The sequence below is a fragment of the Dermacentor albipictus genome, unplaced genomic scaffold (genome assembly GCF_038994185.2).
Source record: "Dermacentor albipictus isolate Rhodes 1998 colony unplaced genomic scaffold, USDA_Dalb.pri_finalv2 scaffold_16, whole genome shotgun sequence".
Taxonomy (NCBI): Eukaryota; Metazoa; Arthropoda; class Arachnida; order Ixodida; family Ixodidae; genus Dermacentor; species Dermacentor albipictus.
The window spans coordinates 4,232,554-4,257,726 of NW_027225570.1; the positions used below are offsets into that span (position 1 = coordinate 4,232,554).

The 25,173-nt window shown below is 48.0% G+C and overlaps 1 protein-coding gene across 4 annotated transcripts in view; it reads left to right on the forward strand.

Moving 5' to 3' along the window:
• Positions 1-15,806: 15,806 nt before the first annotated feature.
• LOC135920482 (USP6 N-terminal-like protein) overlaps positions 15,807-25,173 on the forward strand; it is a 236,858-nt gene continuing 227,491 nt past the window's right edge. For 3 of the 4 annotated variants that reach the window (XM_065454750.2, XM_070529008.1, XM_065454751.2), the window contains exon 1: positions 15,808-15,966. The gene's annotated coding sequence lies outside the window, so the exon portion shown is untranslated. Of the gene's footprint in view, positions 15,967-25,173 lie in introns of all 4 variants that reach the window. The other variant, XM_065454752.2, reaches the window with a different exon arrangement.

The window sequence follows — 25,173 nt, forward strand, 5'->3', positions numbered from 1 at the left end:
CTCATCAATATAGTTCCCGTACCAAACTCGCGACGCTAACAAACTTAAGCTTGTTCAGCGCCGGACAATACGCACCCTAAGCGGACTACCCATTCATCGGTTCTTACGACCGGTTCGCTTTGAAGATGATTGACAGATGCGTGACGTATTCAAAAATTACGATACCGCCCCGCTGCCTCTGACGACCTGTGACGCAATCAAAAGTTTGGCCAATCAGGTGAGGCCAAAGGAACGGTTCCCCCATAGAGTTTCTCACTATAACACCTAGAGGGAAATCTGGCGTCACCGTCTATGGGAGTTTCTTAAGGGGGCACCGTGCTGTCATGGGAATGACGGTATTTATTTATTGATACTGTCAGCCCTTGATGGGCTATTACAGGAGTGGATGTAACATACATAAACAGAGAAGTGCATTAGTGCGATTGAACAATGCAATAATGCAATGCGATGCAATGCAATAACACAATACATGCAATGCATGCAACAACACAATACATGCAATGCATGCAACAACAATGCAATGCAATAAAAAATGAAGTAGCACTGCTGACATGAAACACATTAACAGTATGATTACAGAGCACATTTTGACTTATTATGTCACAAAAATTACTACAGAACATCAGGGTGTATCAGGGTACATAAGACAATGTATTGCTTCCAAGAATGCATTAACTGATTTTATTTGGACAATTGAGTCAGGCAAAGAGTTCCACTGCTGAATTTCCCTGGGAAAAAAACTATACCTGAAGCAGTCATTGTGCACTGTGGGAGGAGGTATATACATACTGTGTCTGTGCCGTGATGTTTCCTGTGTCTTGATTTGGAAGTACTTGTCGTACCTTATTTTGACATGGTTATGAATTACTAAGAACAGGAATTTAAGCCTTTCATAATCCGTACGTTTTTGCAGAGGTGGAAGCTTTGCAAGTTTGCATAATTCAGTCGGAGAGTGAAAACGGCGGTATTTATTAAATATAAACCTAGAAGTAAGGCGTTGGACCTTATCTAGTTTTAGACAGTTACTTTGGGTGTAGGGATCCCATACTATTTTCGCGTACTCAATTATAGGCCTTAGCAAGGTTTTGTAAGCTATAATTTTAATTTCAGGGGAGGCACAGTGCAGGTTACGTCTCAGCCCCCACAATACTTTGTTAGCTTTTGCACAAAGCTCATTTACATGAAGATTCCAACGCAAGTCAGGTGTAAATATAAGACCTAGGTATTTATGTTGTTTAACTCGAGCAAGCTCATGACCGTTGATACTGTATGGGAAATTTAAGATATTCTTTTTTCTAGAGATGGACATAAAAACCGATTTAGTTGGGTTAAGCTGCATTTGCCACCAATCACACCAGTTCTTAATTTTCTGTAAGTTAAGATTAAGGTCGGCCTGATCACCTGGTGACTCTATTCTTTTGTACAATATGCAGTCGTCGGCAAACATTCTTATTTGGGTAGTGATGTCATTTGGCAGATCATTTATAAAAACTAAGAATAAGAGGGGCCCTAAGACACTACCCTGGGGTACCCCAGATACCACGGGAGATAAACTAGATTGTTGATGTCCCAATTGAACATATTGTTCTCTATGTTCAAGGTAGGAAGTGAACCACCGCGTAAGGGAAGAATTTTTGAAAGTAAAACTGATTTTAAGTAAAAGCTTTTTGTGGGACACCTTGTCAAAGGCCTTTGCAAAGTCTAAGAATATTATATCAGTTTGGCCGCGGGCATTAATTGTGCTAGAAAGGTCATGCACAAGTTCAATAAGCTGAGTGACGGTGGACAAACCTTTGCGAAAGCCATGTTGACCTGGAAAAATTAATTTATGTTCATCTAAATAGGTGAGCAGATGCTTTGACACAATGTGTTTGAGCATTTTAGAACAGGTGCTCGTGAGCGATATCGGTCGGTAGTTGCGAGTGCTAGAGGTTGGGCCACCTTTATGTATGGGCACAATTTTTGCGCGCTTCCAGGCAGTGGAAAACGAGCCACTAGAAATGGATGATTGAAAAATTTGTGTTAAAAACTTGGATGTCCATTCGGCATATCTATAAAGGAATTCATTGGGGATTTCGTCAGGACCGGGACATTTTTTATATTGACGTGAAGTAAGAGATTGAAAACGCCCTCTTCTGTAATATTGATATTCTGAATAGGAAGTCTGTCTGTATAATCATTGACGGTAGGCAAAATACCATCATCGATGGTAAAAACTGAGCAAAAGAAGGAGTTAAATGCCTCCGCTTGATCCTGGCTACTCTTGTCTGTGTGCATGCTACACGACTTAGCCGTTGGATTCAAGTACCTCCAAAACTTATCTGGAGCTTCTTTGAGAAATCGTTTCAGTGTTGAGTTATAAAAGTTATCTTTAGACGTCTTCAGGTTATGCCGGAGCTTTTTACCTAAAAGATGAATGTGTTGTTTCTGTTCGATACTAGGACGGAGGGTGCAAGCCTTTCGCATACGTTTAAGTTTTCTTTTTGTGTGTATTATTTCCCGAGTTACCCAGGAGTTTCTTTTTCCTACACGTTTAGAACGTTCAGGAATGAAATGTATGCAAAATGTAGTCATATCATGGAAAAATTTCCATAGTTCTTCAGTAGTACCAGATGATCTGCACAACTCCAAAAAAGAATAATATGACTGCTCCAGATGTTCCAGTATTGCCAGGTCATTGGCGGCTTTGAAGTTTGGGATCAGGAGTTTCTCGTTCTCGCGCATGATATTAGCACGCACATCTTGTGACATCATAACCATTTTATGATCAGAGAGACCTTCAACAATTTCACACATGTTAACAAATGGGAGCAACCAACCAGATAAGAATATTAAATCAAGGATTGAGGAAGTAGTTGGACCCACACGCGTACAAGCTGAGATGACCTGAATCAAATCATAACAGAAAGCGATCTCAAGTAGTTGTTCACAATTAGGGACGTCATTTTCCTCAGCACAAAGGGTCGACCAATTAATTCCAGGAAGGTTGAAGTCTCCTAATAAAATAATATTGTCTTCATGCTTTAGGTGTGCGTCCATAAAGCTTCTCAGATTAATGAGCACATTCACTGGAGAGTTTGGTGGTCTGTATATAGCACCAATGAATACTGTACGATTATTAAGTTTGGTTTTAATCCAAAGAGCTTCGGCATCAGTGACATGCGGGAGAACACTGAACAATATACATTCTTTAATTAGCAAGGCAATTCCTCCTCCTCTCATTTCGCGGTCTCTTCTCACGATTTTGTATCCTGGAGGCGTGACTTCGGCATCTAGTATGTCTTTTTTAAGCCATGTTTCGGTGATTGCCAGAATATCGGGTTCATGTTCCAGTATAAGAGCCTCAATGTCCGTTATTTTATTTAAAATGCTTCTTACATTTATGTTTAATATCTTGAATTGTTCAGAAGCACTGCGACATCGTCAATCGTTGTTACCGTGCTTGTCGTCTCTTTCGGAAGGTGCCTTACATATGTACCTCAAATTGGTAGCCTCATTCCAACCATACACCACATCATTTATTTTCATCTTGTCAAACATAAGTTTCACCTTGATCCCCCTTTTCCTCTCCTCAGAACTAGAGTTCCATAGCCGTTTGCGGATCTCGACAATTCGTTTAGAAAAGTCTTCGTTAATGCTGATGTCCTTGCCCCGGAGCATAAAGCAGTTTCACAGCATTTTGGTTTTATCACGGAAATCTGAGAGTCTCAAAGTGATTGCCCGATCTTTACCATCCTGTCGCTTTCCTGAGCGATGAATCCGTTCGACTGAATAAATTTTTAGCTGTAAGACTGCATGAAAAACATCCACATTGACCTTTTTATGTAATGCCTCTTCAGTTTCATTCACGTCTTCCCTTATCCCTCTGATAATGAGATTATTTCTCCGCGAACGATTTTCAAGGTCGTCAATTCGTTTGACGAGAGCATTACTGTCAGGATTTGATTTAAGGTCCAAGTAGTCAACTCTTTTACCAAGAGTTGTCATTGCAGCTTTAGTTTCATTGGCAAACTTCTCAAGGTTAGCAAGCCTGGTTAGGGCTTCGCCCAAGATCTCTAATCTTTCCTCTATTTTCGAAAGCCTGCCCTCTACTCGAGCCTCAAAAGACGCTTGATTTTTTTCAATATGAGTTACTTTTTCCAAGACCGCCCTCTGTGTCTTAATCATCTCGTTAAACATTTCTTCAGTGATAGGACCGGGATTTTCTTCAACATCTCCCGAGCGGGCCATTAGCAAACGAGCCACGGAAAAACACTCAGATATACAACATAAGAGAGTATGTGGACACGGCAACACGACTAAGCATAGAAAATCACTGCGAAAGCCATATTTTCGATCACCAACCTGCACAAGGCGCGGGAAAGTCAGTGACATTGCCACGGCAGTGTTGCCGTGTCCACTGGTGTTTGCTGACACGGGCCTCCCTTTTAAAGCCAGAAAGGCAGCAGGTCCGAGATAGTCAGGTGACGTCACGGTGCTTGCCGATGATGCGTTATAGCCATAGTCCACGTGTGGCAGCCGCGATGTGGCGGGATCACCGAAGGGTGCGCCAAAGATGCAATCCAGGAAGGTCAAAGGCGATGCAAGCTGGCAGCGTCCATCCAGCGTGAAAGTTGCAGCAGCGCTGATCCAAAAGCACCCAGCCAGAGCCTGCACAAGGAGCGGGAAAGTCAGTGACATTGCCACGGCAGTGTTGCCGTGTCCACTGGTGTTTGCTGACACGGGCCTCCCTTTTAAAGCCAGAAAGGCAGCAGGTCCGAGATAGTCAGGTGACGTCACGGTGCTTGCCGATGATGCGCTGTAGCCATAGTCCACGTGTGGCAGCCGCGATGTGGCGGGATCACCGAAGGGTGCGCCAAAGATGCAATCCAGGAAGGTCAAAGGCGATGCAAGCTGGCAGCGTCCATCCAGCGTGAAAGTTGCAGCAGCGCTGATCCAAAAGCACCCAGCCAGAGCCTGCACAAGGAGCGGGAAAGTCGGTGACATTGCCACGGCAGTGTTGCCGTGTCCACTGATGAACACTGCGAGGCTTGTGTTCGCTGGTGTTATAAGAGGCTTCGTCTGAAACGTGGATATGGCTGCACCAATACCGCGTTTTTAAAGTAAAATCTTCATAAAATGTTTCCATTCACGCATATCACATCTTTACTCACCCACGATGCATGACCAAGCGAAGAAAAGCAAGAACAGGCGGCAAACTGTTTCAAAGCGAGCGCGAACCTCGTCGTCTGTCCTCCAACTTTAGCGGCCCGCTGATACTTTTTACGTAACATATAATCATAAACGCAATAGCAAGTTCTCATAGTTAAACAAAACAAGTTTTTGCGTAATAATAAAGCCAAAACAGCTTTTCACGTGCTGTTCTAGTAGAAAATGAATCATTGTGACAGATGGAACGGTACTTGCCAAGCGCTTCTTCAAGGTGTCCTGTATCTCCGAGAACAATGCCAATCGGAAGTCACAACATACCGGCATTCCCATCCATGGATGGATGGATGGAAGGTAGGAGCGTCCCCTTTGAAACGGGGCGATGGCAGTTGCCACCATGCTCAGATTTTTATTTTGCCTTTTACATTTATTTTTATCTGTGTTGCGTGTTATTGAATTTCTCGATTTTCTTTAAATACGTCTTCCTACCCTTTTAACCTATGTCACCTCTCTGCTTTTGTGCCACCAATCCTCCAATCGCCTTTTGCTAATTTCCACCGCACATTTATTTACATGACCGTTATTATCTCTGAACCCTACGGCCTCAGGAAGGGTGACTGTGGCCGCATCGACATCAGGATTGATACCATCACATTTTAGTATGAGGTGTTTCATTGTTTCTACATATTTACCACACACAGTACATGTGTCTTCTTCTTCGTTAAATTTCTTTTTATAGCTCCGCGTTCTAAGACATCCTGATCTAGCTTCAAAGAGTAGGGCACTGCCTCTTGAGTTATCTTAAAACGCTTCCTTCCTGATCTGCTGTTTCCAGTATCGACATAGTTCCACACTATGCTTCTTTTCCATTGAATTTATCCAATTTTTACCTTCCGCATTTTTAACCTGTCGTTTAATGCTGTGTCTTTCTCCGTCCTCGTGTCTGGCATGCTTACTGGTTAGCTTCCTAGTTCTCTTCCGCCATTGTGAGTCAACGCTCTTTCTGTATAGGTATTTAAACACCTTAGCTGCCCACCTGTTATCGTCCAATTTCCTCAGATGTTTTTCGCATAGGATTTTACTCTGAGCTTCCCGTGCTTCGAACGATGCCCAGCCCATGTCCCCCTGTACTGCTGCGTTTGTGGTTTTCCCGTGGGCACCTAGTGCTAACCTTCCCACAGCTCTCTGATTTACTTCTAGTTTCGACTGAACCTCTGCCCTTAAACACAGGACCGCATTCCCGAAACTAAGCCCCGGCACCATTCCTCCCTTCCAAATGCCTCTCAGTACCTCATACCTGTTGTACCCCCCAAAATGCCTTATGTTTCATTATCCCAGCATCTCTTCGCCCTTTTGCTATGAGAGACTGTTCGTGCTTTTCCGTGTACATCTGCCCTTTGTTTATCCATACCCTGAGATATTTGTATTCGGCCACTCGGGGTATTTCGTGGCCTTGTATTGTAAGCTCCTGATCAGTGGTATTCAGTGGTAGCGTTGAAAAACATCCCACCGGACTTAGCTGCACTAAACCTGAAACCTAAACTGTCTGCTTCGTCTCCACAGTAGTTAACCAGAGTTTGCAAATCTTCCTGGCTATCTGCTAAGAGTACAACATCGTCCACATACATACATTAAACCCGGCAGTCGTTGCTCAACAACCTTTCCGCCTAATATGTACGACAGATTATACCATAGATTGCTTCCTTGTAGCCTTCTTTCCATACATCCTTATCATATAAAGCATCAACAGCAGCGGTGATAGAGGACAACCTTGCCCTAATCCTTTGTGTACCTCGACAGCTGTCGTACTCTTAATTCCTTCCCATGTTATTTCAGCATTATTTTCTCGATATATTTCCTGTAGAAAATCAATTACCTCATGTCCGATACCTTCAGCTTTTAATATGTTCCACAGGAGTTCCCTGTTCACGTTGTCGTATGCACCACTTATGTCCAGGAAGGCTAAATACAGAGGTCTATTTTCCGCCTTAGCTGTTTCTATGCACTGGGTAAGCACGGACAGGCTATCATCTAAGCGCCTACCACTTCTGAACCCGTTCTGAAGTTCTCCGAGTATTCTTTTACTTTGTACCCATGACTGCATTTTTAATTTCACCGCCTGCATCGCCAGCCTATATATAACTGATGTTATCGTAATTTGTCGGAATGATTTTATGTTCTTCTTATCACCTTTCCCTTTATAAATCATATTCATTTTACTCTGTTTCCAGCTGTGCGGAATTTGCTTATTTGTTATGACTGCCTCCAATGCTTTTATCAGCGTTTCCTTGCTTCTTGGGCCAAGTTCATTAATTAACTTGATTGTAATTTCGTCTATACCTGCGGACGTGCATTTTGGAACATTTGCTTCCGCCTTTTTCCAGTTAATATTGGTCAGTTGTACGCTGTTTTCTATTATGCTATTCTGTGTTGCTCCCTCATTTGGGGCGATCACCCTATCGTGTTTCCTAAATGACTCTGCTATAACTGAACCAATGTAGTTCACAGCGTCATCTCCCTGTAAACAATTTCCTTCGACATCGTGAATCTGTTCCCGTTTTCTGTGATTAGCTTTACCCAGCCAGCTTATATGGTTGCAGAATTTTCTTGACCCCCCCTCCCCCTTTATTTGCATCGCGAACTTCAGCCAGCCAGCGGTCAGAGCACTGCTTTATTTTAGCCTGGACGAGGACCTGCACTTGTTGTTTCTTTTGTTGATAAGATTCCAATTTTTGGCCTATTTTCTCTTCAGATAACTGCGCCCTCTTTGCTTCTCTGTGTTCCCGAGATGCCCACCGTCGTTGTTCGATGGCCTCTCTAATTTCCTTATTCCACCAACTTCGTGGCTTCCTCTTTCGTCTCCAGCGGTTTACTCCTTTTACTTCTTTTATTTTTGTACTAATAAGTAGTTCTAACTGATTATGTTCCCACCTTTCCATGGGATGTTTCTTTACTGCTTCCTTTATGCCGACCGCTATTTGAGCTATTTGTTCGTCATTTAATTTTGCGTACTCTTTTTGGCTTCCCTGCATTTCTCTTTTGAGTAGGGCTCCCAACTGTAGACTAATACGCTTATGATCACTTCCGAGGCTGTACTTCCCCTCTTCGTCTATTTCCATTATTGCGAGCTTGCCATACAAACCCTGCGACATAACAGTAGTCAATGGTCGTTTGTCTGTTACGGGACTCTCACACGATTTGTCCCTTACACTTAGTTTCTCTATTTACTATAACTATGTTGTGTCGCTCCCAGAAGTCTAGCATCAACCTCCTATTACAATCTGTGTATCCATCCATATCCTCGATGTGGTCATTCATGTCACCCAGCAGACAAATATCAGCACCTTCTCCAAACTGCTTTATATCGTCATAGAGACACTTCACTAGGTCCTTGTTCTCTTGCCTGCATTTGTCCCCTGTCCCTAAATAAACTACTCCTAGCCATGCCTTTTTACCGACAATAGTACCTGACACCCAGACATGTTCTTTGCAAGTTAACTTTATTCTTTGCCAATTTGTTCCTTGGTGTATGAGCATACCTACTCCTCCTCCCTTCCTTTCCGTTGTTTTATTGCTCCCTTCCCCGATATAGCCTTCAATAAACGGTGGGTCTTCTAGATCCCTGAGATGTGTTTCGCATAGCGCGTGTACACCTACTTCTTCGTCCTTTAACTGCTGTTGTATTTCTAACCACCTCGCTCCCTTTCTACCGCCTTGCATGTTTATGTACCTGATCCTGGTGTTAAATTTCTTTGTAGTTTTCTTCCTGGACCTCCTAGTGGCCATTTTATTGGCGTCAGCCTCCATCGTTGCACTTTCTACACTGTTTCTATCTACCCCTACACCCTGAGGTGCTGTGGACACCCTAAAAAAAGCTACTGCCCGATACCTGCCAAGCGCCAGCCAATCTCGGCTCCTAGCCTTCCACTAAAGTGGATGCCATCTCATGTAGAGCCTCCGCCAAAGCCTGCTCTATGCACTTCTCTGTTTATGTCTGCCACTTCAAATCCTTTCTCGTGGCTTAGCTTTCTTATATCGCGAATAACAGCCACAACGTCCTTGGCAATTTCTCCGTTCCTTCCTTGCACCTCCGGTACTGTGCATACCACGATCTGGACTTGCTGTGCTATCACCCTTAAATCGTCAACTCCCTGCGCTAATACTTCCACTACTTTTCCAGCTTCAACATTCAAGACATCATTAGCCCCGCCGCTACCACCACCCAATCGCGCTCTGCAGCATTCTCAGACAGCTCGCTTTTTTGTTTCTCTCAGTACTGCGTCCGTTGTCCTGCCTGGGAACGTCCCGACTGCTACCCGCTTATCACCCTTTGCACGCTCCATTATAGCTCTTTTGCACCTCCTCATATTTGAATCACCACCGATAAGTACTAGGGAATTCTTTACCCCTCCTAACCTCTAGGCTATGCTGCCTCTTATCATTGGCTATGAGCTCATTCCTTGGGGTTAGCTTGTTCCCCTCCTCTCCTCGCGCTCGCTGGAGTCCATGTGGCTGCAGCGTAGCCTCACTCGGGGCGTGTTGCGCTGCGTCACTATTACTATGCCGATTCACCGGCGGCGAGCCGACTGCCGCTTGGTCTGGCTCCCTGCCTCCCACTTCACCTGTAGGGTCTACCCAACTTTCTGTGCTTTTGCCACCGGCTTGGTGTCTCGACCCATCATTCTCCGTTGCCCGCGTCTCAAGCGCATCGAGCCGCTTATGCAGTTCTGCTCTCCTTTCCTTCTCTTCTCCAAGCTCGGCTACAGTCATTACTAATTGCGCGGCCTGGACCGCTTCCACCTGGACCAACTCGGCGACTTTCGCCTGCAAAGCTACCCGCTTCTCCCGCTCCTCAATCAGGTCTGCTTTCAGCTCTTCGAACTGTCCAATTTCCTTCCAGTTTTTGGACTGCTTCCCTGACCCCTTTGCACAGCCTGCACGTAAAGCTAGACCCCTCCAAGTCTGCTAAGCTCTGGAAACTGGTCTCGTCGAGGGAGCACCAGCGCAGGCACTCGTCGCACTGCACTTGCTCCACGTTCCACGCGTTCTTCCCTTTCTTTGGTTTCATCGCTAGGCCTACGTCCTTAGGCTTAACGAGCACGTCCGCCAAATCACTTCGAAGAGCTAGCTGAGATAGTTAAATAAGCCTATGAAATAGGTCCAGCCTAGCACCTAGGCCTAACGAGGGAAACCGCCAGACTTAGACAAAGCCGGTACGTTTACCACGCTTACCACGAATTCAAAATTTGCGCTCCTGCTCCATGCAAAAGAAAACACTTCAAAAACATCAGCTAATAAAAAGAAAAAAGAGTACTTAGCTACGAACGAAGTCGCTGAAGCCTCGACACAGCAGCGTCCGCGGCATCCACACAACACCAAGCGCCACAGCGCAGCATACCACTAGAGTTACTGCATATGCTACCAAAGGTATACCTTTGGTAGCATATACAGTAACTTTACATACCACAGCGCAGCAGTGCCAGATTTCCCTCTAGGTAATCTAGTGAGAAACTCTATGGGTTTCCCCACCTACAGTGTACTAGAATAGGGGCAGTGTGTTCACGAAGCGCTCGCCGCTGAGGTGCTTCATGTAGATAGCACGAGATGGCGCTGTAGGAACATGGGCTCTGACATCGAAGGCAATGGATATATGGAAACACAGGAAAAAACCATAACAGTAAAGGGGAAGAAAAATGCAGCCATAATGAAGCACAGAGCGCTATGGGGATAGAATAGGTACGAGGTCCTCCGAGGTATGTGGAACGGTGTAATGGTTCCAGGACTTACTTTTGGAAATGCGGTTGTTTGCTATAAATCAGGGGTACAACCAGGACTCGACGGGAACCAAAGGTCAGTGGGTCGCCTCGCATTGGGCGCTCACGGGAAGACTACAAACGAGGCTGTGCAGGGTGATATGGGCTGGACTAGTTTTGAAGTGAGGGAAGCTCGCAGTAAAATTGAATATACGAAGGGCTGAGGAATGTGGAAGAAAGTAAATGGGCTGGGAGAGTGTTCAGGTATCTGTGCAGGAAAAACATTGATTCACAGTGCAGGAAAAGAACTAGGGAGCTTACCAGCAAGTACGCGGCCTGTAGGGTGGACAACACAACAACAAAGAACGTCAAACGGAAAGTCAGAGAGGCCCACATAATGTCATCGGTGGCGGGAAGTAAAAAAAGAAACCTGCCACGAGCAACTACTTAAGAGGACAAAAACGAAATCAGGAAAGAAACCATTTATGATAACTCAAAGGGAAGCTCATTACTTTTCCAAGCGAGATCGGGATGCCTTAGAACACGCACCTATAAAGCGAGATATAAGAAGGAAGTAGAAGCAGGTGCTTGCTGTGGTAAAGCTAGGGAAACTACGGAGCATGTTTAATTAGAATGTGAAGACGTCTACCCAGCGGTCGATTTAGGCACCACTGGCCTCCTTCAAGCCCTTGGGTTCAGAGGGAGCAGTGGTAAAGCAAACATGTCCGCAATAGACATTAGTAAGAGGCGACTGGAGGATTGGTGGAAGAAAAGTAGGGAAACGACAAAAGATGGAGACGTGTAAAAGCACAGTTCGCAATAGGGGATCAGAAAAATTGGGCGTGGTAGTTCATAGTGTTTTTTTTTTCATTTTTCGTTGTTTAACCTAGGTAGGACGTTAGGCAGTATAGTAGCAAGAGCTTGGTGGCGCAACCCGTTCCAAAGGGGACGCTCATTATATCCATCCATTCATCCTGTACGGAACGTAAGGCGCAGCGTCAGCGCTGCATGTTGATATTTTGATAATCATTTTCTGTCGCAATCAAATATACGTGCAAATCCTCGGCGAGTGTTAAGATGCATCCCCGAAACTCACTTCTTATAAGAGATTAATTGTATGTGCACTCCTAGCGCTTCTCAACGCCCATTAGACGCATTTATTAACCTGACAGCAAAAGGTTTTGCAGACACCGAAGTAGTGGCGTAAAGCCGCTAAATTTGTTTTGAGCCACGCTGCCACGTAACGAGAAATTATTCGAACGGAAAAGTCGGCTGCAAATAACGCCGTAGTAAAGGACATCGAATTGATTTAATCTAACTCGGATTCCAGGTGCACACATTTTCTTTTGCGGTTCTAATTCATAAAAAAGCGGCCGCGGCATCCGCGACCCAACGTTAAGCGCTTAGTTTCTCAGCCGCTGCATGTTGTAGAAGAGAAGGCGAAAAATAGGTACGTACATAGCCCAAAGCCAAAGAGCTTCCCTGCTTGGCATTTACCTTCTTTCGCGATAAACATTTGTCCCTCGTTCTTTCATTCTGTTTCGCGAGCCCCCCGCAACAACATTTGCGCAGTTTATTCGTGAATTTTGTTTATTTACATCATGAAGTGTTCCCGAACGTCAGGCTTATGTGCGAGTATGAGACACACCGAAATCCTACATTTCTATGGAACGAATAAAACAGGTAGGAATGACGCCAAGTAAAAGGGATCTCTGCAAAACTACACACAGTATCCCAAAACACAGAAAAACAGTGCAAGTACATTTCTACCCAAACAATGGAGACCTACAGCGGAATTATTATGGGCAAATAAATTACCCAATTCATTTTTAATTATAATTACAAAATTTGCTTTTTGAATGCACCAGAAAAAGTTGTGCATTCAGACGAAAAAGACAAAGGAAGGGTCAGCATACATATGTTGCACCAGCCTTCTAGGAACAGTATAGCTAACTTTAAAGTGCAATTTCTTTTTTCGTCGTGCTTCTCTTCACTGATTAACACCTTCAACGTAAAAGTGCAGCCTTGTTAGGACATAAAAATGAACAACTGCTGATGTGAAATCATCAGCATGTAATTTGCCGCATCATGACATCAACTATGCTGTGGCTGCAAAGCTCCTCTTTGCTGCAGAAGGTTGTAAATATATTTCCTCAAGTTTCTTTAGTGCTTCGAAAAGCAACTTGGAGGGATACAGCAATCCTCCCCTTTCACAAATTTCGTGAATTTTGAGACTGCTACTGACACTGGAGTTCTGCAAAAGAAGAGAGCGGCAGTCCTCACATTTCTTGCGAATAAAAAATTTCTGCGCGAATACTGCCATATATAATGGATGAGGCGATCATCGCTCCTGTCCTCCACATAAGCCCGGTGCTCTGTCGGAGTATATTGTTTAGCCAAGCTTTGCTCTACCAGCGTCAGATTTCCAGCTTCAACTAACCAACTCGTCAATTGTTACGCAACGTCCCCTTCCTTGTTAGAATTATCAGGTGAGTGAAGTAGCGATACCAAATGTTTACTGACCTCTGTGTTCCCTGATTGCATTGCCTTCGCGAAGTTATAAAAAGGCAGGCAATTCACAACAATCAAAAATTGAGACGGCCTTGGCTGATCGTTGGATCCGCACGAGTACCTCACAAGAAGTTCTCCAACTTTTATTGGCTCAGTCTAGATGTCAATAGGTATTTAAAACCCTCTCCTTCCAAATATTCTAACAGAGCCAAGTGCTGCACAATGTCACAGGGAGCCTATCTGCCGTCGACTGGCTCAAGCCGCAAAGTCCTTTTGCAATGAAAAGCATATTTAGCGCCAGCGAACAAGGACAGAAGGGAGACGACACCAAAATGCGCTAACTTCAACAACTTGATTTTCAGGAAACACCCACCTATTTAACCCATGCACAGTTAAATAGGCGGGTGTTTCCTGAAAATGAAGTGGAAGTTAGCGCATTGTGGTGTCGTCTCCCTTCTGTCCCAGTTCGCTGGCGCTAAATATGCTTTCCAAGTCAGTCTACCAACACGCCCAACAAATGGCAATCATATTGCATGTGACTCCCAACGAAACAGAAACTCGAGGAATTCCTTCAGAGCCCTTCAGAGCAAGCACATGGCAAGCACGCTGCAACCGGCCGCAACACACGAAGAACGCGTCCGTACAGCCCGTGCGACTGCAGCGGCGCCGCATACATCCGGGACCCGTCTACGCTCCAGGCTTCGAAGCGATGCGTGGCGCGCTCCGCCGTCTGAACACACTGCCCCTATCTAGTACACTGTACCCCACCGAACCTTTATAAGATTCGGCCCCAGGCTTCGGTTTAACTTCAATCTTTAGACTAGTGGCATTTCCTTGCGGCGCAGTAAACAAAGCTAGACTCAAATATTGTCACGTAAAATATAATTTTATTTCTGCAGTGTCTTATATAATGCGCAACACGTTACATAAACTTTGTATTACTTTGAGATTGACGCACGGTTTACTGTGGTTTATCAACAGCGCGCACCAGGGTATGCATTCTTGTGCGATTCTGTTCCCGATTTAACGCCAGAGAATAATTATCTATTTATTTTACAACAGCAATAAAAACCGTGCTTCTACTTACATGAAAATACTCATCAAGTATTTATGGAAATAAAATTGTTGGGTTGTGAGAAAGTGTTGCGGCCTTGAGAGCAATGCTACAAGTCTCGTCTGCTACGACGCCTGCTCACACTAGACTTTTCTCGCAGAAAACAGGCACTTGCGAAGTCTCTCGCTCTTTCGAAACGCTGCGTCGGCTGTCACAATTGTTGAACGTCTTTAAGTACTTTTAAGCACATCTGCTGCAGTGCTAGCTAGGACGCTTGTGGCATATCCTACGCGTATGCTTCTTTCTATTTTATGTTGACGCACCGCTTCCGAAGCGTTACGGCGTGGCTTTGCACTTACCCATTTTGCGACACTAGACTACAGCCAGGAAGCAGCAACCTTTCCTACCACAAGCAAGTTTCTGTTCTCAAAGTCCTAAAACACACATTTCAATGAGCACATAAATGAGCAATGCGCAATGAAGCCCTCAATAAAATTTGATTGTCAAGTCACTTGAAGTACAACTGTCTGTGCCTTCTTTTTTCCGTTTTCCGGTCAAAACATGTTCTTTCAGCGTTTACGACGCCGTCGTTTTCTCGTCAGGGCTTCGACACCACACCACGACACAAACATCATCCCAGCAGCAGGCTCAGAGCGCTATCGGCACTTTGAGCAACAGAACAAAGGCAGAGAGCTTTGCGTTGCATTGTCCCACAGAAGGTTATAGCAATTGCGCTTGGAGCGAAACCATACCAAAAAATACTTGTAGGCTAGTTTGCCAGTCAACAGAATGCCAATCCGTAGCCTGTACTTCCCATCATTCCTATGATGGTTGAAGAATTGCAGCGCCAGATTTCCCTCTAGTTATACTAATATTTAACTATGATAATTTAACAAGCTCTATGCCCTGCGTCGTGACGCCACGGGACAAAAGCCTCCTGTAAACGAAAGCGAAACCTGTTATAAAAACACTATTTTAATAAATTGTTTATATTGCTCCGAAGCTTGTGAGCATTAATGTAGTGTATAAAACGTTCAAATAAGTGGGAAAAAAATAGCGAAACGTATCATATGTCAGTATTCATTTACGTTATTTGACGGGAGACGTCACTGGCGCGCTTATTTTTTAGCCCTCCTGCTACAGGTTTAGACCTTGCAGGAGAATGCTCACAGCATTACTGACGGAAATATTACAAACCATTTTTAGCGCCCTTCTGTTTTAAAAGCACGAGGAACAGCGAATTTGAAATCGAAACGCCGACAGACGCTAGTTTTCGCCGTTTGTTGAACGCTTTTTTACTTAGTCTGGCAACAACGTAGAGTGCTTGTCTTTGCGTCTAACAGATGGTGCCACAGGAGTGGTCACGTGACTTCAAGAGGCGGATGCGCCATGGCTCGCTTGTGCGAGACGTTCTGTCAGCCCGTTGCCGAGTATTCGTGAGAGAAATCTGCCGCCAAAAAGGATTACCAGAGCCGGCGTATGCGACAGCACACAATCTCGGTAAGTAGGCACGCTTCTGGCGTCCGTGCGATGCTGGCAACGAGCGCCGCCGAAGCGCCGCTGTCTCAAACTCTCGCGGCAGCCAAGCGGCCCAGACCAGCCCCAGAAACCTACCTCCGTCCGTGTGCTAGCGCGTTTGTTTCTTTTTTTTGTGTGTATTTAACGTGCTGTGCTGCACCACCAACCCTTGGTCGGCCGTGGTCGATATTCGTTAGGCTTATACATTCCGTGCGTCTGTTTATTCGCGACGCCCCATTCGCGGGGGGTTGCGTGAACGTGTTCGACGATTGCGGGTCGCCACCCCCTCGTCCCCGGGCGATCGCGGGGCCAACGAGAGGTGTCCCGTCGCTTCGCGTTCCGCCAAGGGCCGTGATCGGTGTTGCGCGCATGCTTGGGGCTCGCGTTGTTGCCCCCCTTGCCGAGCGCGCCCACGCTTCTTTTTCGAGGCGCCCCATGTCAAAACTGGCAGAGGGCGTCGGGCCATGTTTCGCACGGAGCCGCTATGCCGGCTTGCCCGGCAGCTTCCAACTTCCTCCTCCTAGGAATGTAGCAGCTCGGTATGCGGCCAATGTCGAGCCTCTCTTCCCAGACGGTGTTACGTGATGTCATCCGTTGGTACCGGTCGGTGCGTCGAACGGACCGTACCGGCACGCTCGCTGAAACTGCTTCTGACAACACACGCCTATTCTCAAAGGAAACTCGCGTTTGCTTCGGATGCAAAGTGACGTCAATGCCTGCGCGGCCTTCGCAGGAGAAAGCCGGTCGCCGTGTTTTTTTTTTTTTTTTTTTTTTTGCCGGCGGTCGAGTCCCGCGCGTGGGCCGAGACTCCGCTGTACTCCGATTGCGTTGCCAGTGGCGCTTGGATTGCGCCTTCCTGCCCTTTGGTTTATCGATACGGCGCATGCAATTCCACTTTCCTGTCGGCAAAGTCGTATACGTACTGCGCCCAATTGCTAGCGGACGCATTGGAAACGCAGTCTCTTAGGTTTTCCTTATTGTTTTCTTCTCTCGCTTCTCTTTTTTACGTACGGCGTAATAGTGTACAGTGAGGAAAGAAGCCCCGTTTTCAGCCGAGGTTACAGGTGACAGCGGGATTTGTAAGGAAAAATGCCGAAACGAGGTACCTGACGGGTGCATTCCACGTTGTCAATGAACGCTAGCGGTTACGGAGTGCTGCACCGTACTGTCCGTTGAATGAGCGCTGCGGCAGGTCGTCGTCGAGTGTATTGCCCTCGCAACGCAGGTGCGCTGTGTTGCATGCACCATACTTTCTGACGCTGCACACCGCGCTCGCCGTTACGCCGCTGTGCGGCCAAACAGATAAAAGGTGGCCATGGTTTCGAATGCTCGGCTGCAGTTCGCGTCGGGGTCGTTGAGTGCGTTTCGCTGACCCACCCTGGGATGTACAACGCGCCAAAAGCTACGAAAAAAGGTTTAGCGCTTTTCTTGATCCTGCATCCCGAGAAACGGGACAGCTAGGACGGACGTGTGGCGTCCGGGTAGGAGCGAGTGGGGGGTCACGTAGCAGTGCACCACGCGTGAGCTTGGAAGCGCGATGTGGAAGGCCTTTCGAGCCACCTTGTCCGGTGTGCTTGCCTGGCTGAGGCAATTCACTGCCGAAATATGTTTGATGTATGCAAGCGTATGCGTTGACTTCACGTGTGCAATCTCGGAGAAGTTCCGCGAATCGCTGTGCGCGGTCGTCGTAGCTGGATGTATGACGAAACGAGCATTGAATGCGTATCGATTCAGCAGGAAGTCGTAGCCATACTCAGGCAGAATAAGTATCTCGAAATATGCATAAACTTAGCAAAAGCCTGTTCAAGGACGGGCGTAGAGTAGCTGAGGACGAAGGCGGGTATAGTGAAACGTCCGGCTGTTCGTGGCTGCAGCAAACACTAGGTGGTGTGAGGAAGTGGTTACGCTGGCAGCCCTGAAGCTCCCAGATGTCATTCTGCGCTCGAAATCATAGATATTGTCCTGACTGGAAGTTGCGTAAAAGTGCGCGTCCCGATTGGATTCGTTGGTCCACGGGGGAGGCAGTGCAGGACGACGTGGGTTGGGTCTCTATTTGAAGTCGCAGAGCAATGAACGAAGTGTCGGGCCAATGTGCCCAAATATCCGTAGCTGAGAGGTACGGACACGGAATAGATGTGAAGAAAGTTAGCAGCCAAGCACACAGTAATTAAAAGTTAACTCGCGCAACCGGGAGTCATCAGAAATATAGTGAGGGAAGCTGATGCGGTAAATTGTGATGAAAAGAATAATTTGTATGATAACACGAACGGCAGTGTTTCGCTTTTTTCTTCCTTAAGCTCGAGCCGGCGGCCTGAGGACAAACACACAGTGGAGCAAGTAGCAGAACGAGGCACGTGTCTGGCGCAGAGAGAGTATGCGGTGCGCACCGTAATAAAGGAACGCGTAGGCACGTCCCCGTGGCCCCGTCGGGAACGTCCGCAGGCGCTGCAATCGGGTGGTAGCTGTGCCCGGCGAGCAGCCGAGACGACACGTTTGGAGTGTTGGCGAGGAAAAAAAAAAGAAAAGGTTCATTAACTGTGCCGCAACAGGTACACTGCTAGGTTGCAATATATATTGCAATACAACTTGCCTGTTCGCGCATGCCAGAGTTGTCTGCTTGCGGTCACTCCGGTTCGGAGAGGATACTGCTCGAAATCGGTGAGCATCACGGGCGCGACGCAGCTTCGCGGAAGAAGAGTCGCCGCGGTTGGCAAGCTGGGCCGCCCGTGGGCACGCTGGAAAGAATGGCTCCCAGTGGCAGGCGGCTCTGGCACTGTGGAGGGGTTGTATGTACCTTCTAAATGAGCCTCCTGCACCTCTACCCTCGAGAAGAAAAAAAAGAACGACAGTGGCAAAGCCCCGGACCGCCGTAGGCAATCTGATGCGACAGCTTTTCTGCGGCCAGTTTCGGTGCAGAATCTGCGAGACCTTGTCGTGACGCCACGGCACAGCGAGAGCAGGGCACTCGCCTCGTGTCCTGCGTCGCGGCACACGAGGCGAGTGGCGTCACACGACAGGGTCTCGCAGATTCTGCACCGAAACTGGCCGCAGAAAAGCTGTCGCATCAGATTGCCTACGGCGGTCCGGGGCTTTGCCACTGGCTTTTCTAGGTTGTGGAGGTGTACGAGCGTCGTGTTACACAAAGAGAACGAACAGTCTAAAATATCCTTTCTGTCAATTGTTTAGGGCCCTGAGTTGTGTCTGTTTTTTTTCCGTGGTTTAGAGGTTCAGGACCTTCGTTTGTGCGTGCAACTTAAGTTCACCTTAAGACTGCCACTTAAGTTGAAGCCCATGCTTGACTTGTTCCGAGTGACGCCTATGGGGAACGCGCCGAAGGAAACGCAGTGAGCGTCTTTGGGCACGTTAACGCCAGGCGTCATCTAAATCAAGTCAAGCATGTGGTTCGACTTAAGTTACATTTCTGCATAAGGGGGTAAGAGTCGGAAATATCTGGTCAGAACTCCTTTTAACTTGGGAGGATAAAAAAAGTTTGTGCGCAACTACGCAATAAGCGATATAGAACAAAAATTCAAATGCGTAATCTAAAAATTAAACCCTGACGAGAAACACAAAACTAGTTCAGGGTGATAAAGTATTCTGTAAAAGCTACGTTTTCGTTAATTTCCACAAATAACCACCTCCCAAACCATGCTAGGCGCATTCCTGGATAGCAACTGGGCTTGGTCCTTCGATTTTCGTAGAACGGTAATTTAAAAATGCGGCTTCGCTTACGCTTCTCGTGAATTGGAGAGGCTCCAAGACGGCGGCGCGCAAACCAGGTTCAGCTGATGTCGACATTGTGTAGTTGCGCAGGCCATGTGACGTGTGGATCAGCTGACTGTTGTGGGCTTGAATATAGCGGCTGTGCCAGAGTAGTAAAAGTTATACTCGCGGACAACTTCTTGGCCAGGAAGCCAAGGCTACGCCAACTAAGCGCGCCTCTTTCACCGCCGCTGGAAGTAGTCCCGCAGTTTCATTTCACGTTTCGTTACGTGGGAAATAGAAAACAATATTTTTGTGTTGACAACGCATAATTTGAAACGATACCGAACACTCACCAGTCAGGTATTGGCACTACCATTTTTCGTTCGCTCTTTCGAATTTTTCCACACCCGAAACGGTCGCACGTGTTGCACATTCATCGAACGCGAAATGGCGCCCGTGTCTTCTGTTGAGTGTGTCGCTCGCTGTCCCGCCAATCAACTCCCCTGGGAGGCTGTTGACCGAGGCGAGCAACGAAAGAAACCGTTGAAGCACACACGCACACAAATTGTTCGCAGCGTCTGCGCAGAAACCAAGCGAACCCACGTGGAGATCGCAACCACCGGAATGCGCGCAAACGAGCGAGCTCGCTGCTGCGCCGGCTCCGCGCCGATTGCGCCTCCGAACGGGCGGCTGGCTCCGATGCTCGCGCTTCTGAGCTCGGTGCGTGTCCGATGTGCGAGTAAGCGTTGATTCGCGTCGAGTCAAGTGTCTGCGTTGACTGAAGTAAGGAGGTTGGCGAAACCCTGGCCGAGCGCGCCCGGACTACGTTGCGCACGAATACAGTCACGTGCAGAAGCTGCGCCCACCACAGCCAAGACAAGTCGGCGAGTATAGTTGACGACGACGGACGATTTGGGTTTTGCGATAATGCTTGGGAGATTGGCGGTCACACGAGCGGGTCGGCTGACGCGAGACCGCGTAATTGGAGATCAATGGGGAGATGTCGTCGTCCTGCAGCGGACGCTTTAAATATATGTATACGATGCAGTGCGTTCATGGACGCGAATTATATATCATCATGGAGGTTACATAGACACGAATTGTCTTTGTTGTTTCGTACGACGATATAAACTGTTCTAATGTAACCCTCAAATCTGGTACAAATGGAACAAAACACTAACACCGGAAGCGACAACCGGGTCAGCCCCGACGTGAACCGGAAAATCAAGGACGGTCAAAAGTTTCGCTCATCAAACATCGATGCATGAAGTGCGCGCAAACGAAGCTGCTACTGCCGATGACACATCGTCCGGCGATGTGCACGAAGGCAGTGAAGTGCGCGCGGGAGCAACGCTACTTGACGCGGCCACCAGGGGGGAGCGCCGTCGCACCCGTTGCGCCGCGAAGCCCGAGGTTGCGCGTTCGATCCGACGGGTGCGGGGAGCGCAATAAACAAAAAAAAAACACACACACTCGCCCACCGTTTGTACGTTCAAGAGCCCCAGGTGGGGAAGATTAATCCAGAGTCCACCACTGCGGCGTACCTCGTAATCGCATGGTAATCCTGGCACGTTAAACCGCGGAATTAAATTTTGTGAGTATCGCGGTGTAGCCCAGCATAGGAAGGATATGGCTTTCTCACTGTGGCTTTGTCAAGGTGACGTTGTTCGGAAAAATAAAAATATTCCGCTACGAATGCCGCAATTCGCACTAATTATTATTATCGAAGATTATCGCCTTGCTGTGCGTATGGAACTACGATTAGTTGGAAATTTAGTCAAACGAGCCACCAGAACCATGTGACCTCGCACGGATTGGGCAAATCCGCATTCTTACGTATGTAATTTCCAGGGCTTCCGAAAGGCCAAAGTGCTGGTGGATATTTAAAAAAAAAATGCAATTGCTCGACGGCTCTGACGGCCGCCGTCTTGGCGGCCACAACGTTGAGCGGCGCTTACCGAACGGGCCAGCGGGTAAATTACGTAGTCGTTTCCCGTGAAGACAGGCAACAAGCGAGGGTTTCGGCCCCGATTTGAAGCAAACTTTTTCTCCACCGCCTAACACGCGCCAGACTTCCTCTTAAATCGGTGACTTGTCTCGTTCTCTGCCGCACATGTGCGCGCAAACGCTTCCGCCGTGCTCGCACCACCGTCGCCGTTGTCAGCCCTCTCCGAGGGCTCGTCCGGGCGATCTTCGATTAGCCCCGTCTTGCGCCAGCCGACGTCGTCTACACATTTCCTCGTTTCGCGAGCCCGCCTAGTGTTGGCAACCACTCCGCAACGCGGTCCCCGCACATCACGTGACGTGCGCAGGTACGTTTCTCGACCCGATGGCGCGCAAAGCGATCGCCCCCCCCCCCCCTTCGGTGCGTCCCCGGGCCGCGTGGCTCGCCTTTCGCTCGTGCGGGAAGGCGCGCCCACCCGGAAATCCCACTTTCGAGCCGGAAGTGGTCGGCGCCGCCGGCTGTCGCGGCATGCGAGGCTGATCTGCGATCCTCGGATAAAAGAACAAACGCTCTAATTACGCAACCGCTGAACAGCTTTAAGCAAACTCGTAGCACTTACGGGATGCGACTAAGTTTTTGCGACTGTTTAAGCGTTATTTTGATTTCGCCTCCGAAAATTTCCGAAAAGCGGTCGGTGTAAGTAAAAAAAAATTATCGAGCGCAGTTTACAGATCTGCGAGTCTGCGACAAAAACGTATGCAGCACTTTTGTAAACTGTATCTGTTAGAGCATGTCGATGTGTTAACGGATTACTCCAAGTTATCACGAAGTTTATGAGGGTTTTGCAAAAGTACTAAAAAGTTAGCGGCACATTTTTGGAGCGGTATACAATACGCACCAAATCAATCTGCTGTAGGTGTTGTAATATGCGTTCGTTACAGAATTGCGATATTGTTTGAAGCTGCTTCTGAATTTCGTGCATAAATTAGCCTATACTAAACTCTCTGAGGATTGTGCGCTTGCTCGTTAAGTTTATTTCCACTTTAACGTCGTTTTCTCCTATTGTTGTAGAAAGAAATCGATGGCCTAATTCACGAGTCTACCACTCTCTCAGGCGCAGGTTTTTTAGTCTCAAATACGCGAAGGCCAATCGGAACTGGTGCATCCAATACCGAGGCAAACGATTTTTCCATTCTGACACGGGAGCTCCCGGGCTTCGTCTTCAATTAGACGAGAGAAAGCCACGTGTCCCAGAAGTGCGACGCTCCGCAAACGGCTCGGCAGAGGTACTTTGAAGTGGTATCGCGATACAAGATACTGCTGCAACAAGTATTTGACATAGATACCAGATACTTCCGCAATTATTGTATCCGATAGGATACTTTCCACTTGTATCTCAGCATAATTCGATACTTTCGCTAAGTTATTATAGATCTACGTATATAATGAAGCAGCAAACGCTTAAGCGCAAGATTCTTTGCCTGGAAATTTCTAAGCTGCGAGCAACCTTGTTTGATTCGAATGAACTATCTGTTAGCGTGTCTCGCTCAAAGTGCTTTCCAATTGGGAAACAGTCCATTGCGGCTGCGTCGCTCTCGGCCGCTGCTGTGCAGGCGGGCCGACCGGCAGCCTCTGCACGGCGAACGCCGCCGTGGACTTTCCCCCCTTGTCTCCGCAAGCGTGTCTAAGCGCGAGCCCGTGAAGAATGCGTTCGCTTTTTAATCGGTCGGCTCGGCGGTAAATGGCAATTTGTGCACAAGTGTTGGATACGTTCAATTTTTCGCGCGACCGCAAGCGTGCTGTGCGGCTTGCGGCGATGGGCGGCTCGAGCGTAAATCGGCCCACGCCTGGGCGACGCCGCTTGCACCGGCTCGGACGTCGATGAACGCGGACTCCGCCTGGCGGGACGAACAGCGAACGCGGGAACCCCAATCACCCGCTACCTCATGCTGCCGACGCTGGGGCGCGAAATTGAAAACGCAATTCTGGCGTCTTCTAGCAATGAAGCTCTTGCCGTGAAAATAACCAATATTAGGTTTCGTGCAATGGTCAGCTCTCGTGGCGGGTCGTCCTTGCGCTCCATTGCATTACGTTCGTCCATGCTACCTGCTCTCCGTGCATCGTAATTAACTATTTCGCAAAGACAACGAGGGACTTGAGCGAGAAAACGACACACGACACCTGAGCGCGCTTTGTTGAACCAACTAGCTAGCTGCAGAATTTTCCTCCATCTACGTACCTCACTTTACTCGACGAAGAACAAAAGAAACCTCTATAAAATGAATTGTGCCTTTGGTAGCGGATATTCTTGGCGCAGTGAGTATAGTCGCGGCTCGGGGTGGCGTTAGTGCAAGGAATTCACCAAGTCCATCGACGAACACGTCCAGTAGTAGGAGTGTAGGAAAAAGCGTCTGTTTGGCATCGCTTGCACGGCTCCAGTTACGGAGGCCCGCTCCGTGCTGGAGCAAGCTCAACGTCCACGTCAGGACACATCGGCCTATAGCTGCACGGAAAGTGTGCCCTTTTAATACCGTTGTCTTCCCTAGGCAACTCGACTAGGGAATGTGATGACTTTATCGCGGCCAATCACACTAACCGTCGAATCGCATCGTTCCCCAGCACTCCTACCTCCCAGTGGTATGGAACACGTGACAGGATGGCAACCTGGGAATCCAAGCTCGGCGCCGTTTCTCGGTAGAATTTCACGTTGGTCCTCTTCATCGTTAGTTTGGGCTGTCAGGCGTTTTGTGGACCCCTCGGCAGTCAGTGTCAACGCTGCGTTGACTTGGTGCGCGCCGATGGATGGGTGGCGGTTGCATCGTGGCGAAAGTCTAACTAACGCATCTGGTCGTGTTGAGACGTAACAGTGTACTCGAGTAGCGTTGTGCGTCCCAGAGAACAGTGCCGGCCACGGGCATATCCGTGCATGGGGGCCGATTGGTCGGCATTGCTCCCTCGTCTGTTTTGGATGATCAACAATCTCGCGCTCACTCTGACCACATGTCTCGGCCAATCAGGTTGGACACGCCGTTACGAACCAACGACCGCGGGAACTGGCTGAAGTGATAGAAACTGGTGCCACACGGTGCACTTTCGATCGCGATCGAATTTCTCGACCGCGATTGGCTTTCTGCTGCAACTCGCGCGAAGGTGCCAATCGCGACTAGCGAATTGTGTCCCGATCGGTCTCGATCGCTATCGAAAGTGCACCTTGTTGAAGAAGCGGAGAAGCGTGGGCTCCTCGCAGTTTTTCCAGCCAACGCGCGCGAGAGAGGCCCACTGGTGGCCAGTCCGCTGCAGGCTACCGCGATGCGCGACTGTGGGCGGCCACGTGGCCTCGGTCACCGCTCGAAGCCCGCCGGCGGCCGAGTGGGCCCCGTCGCGATGCGCTGTACCGCGCTGCCGTCGGCCAGAAGAGGTGTCCGAGAGCGGTGCTGCGGAACCAGAGCGACCCTTGGAGCCTCGACTGTTCGGGTTGAGCAATAGTTGTCGCCTGGATTTGTCTCCCTGCTTCTAGCTCCCGCCGTTGTTACTACACG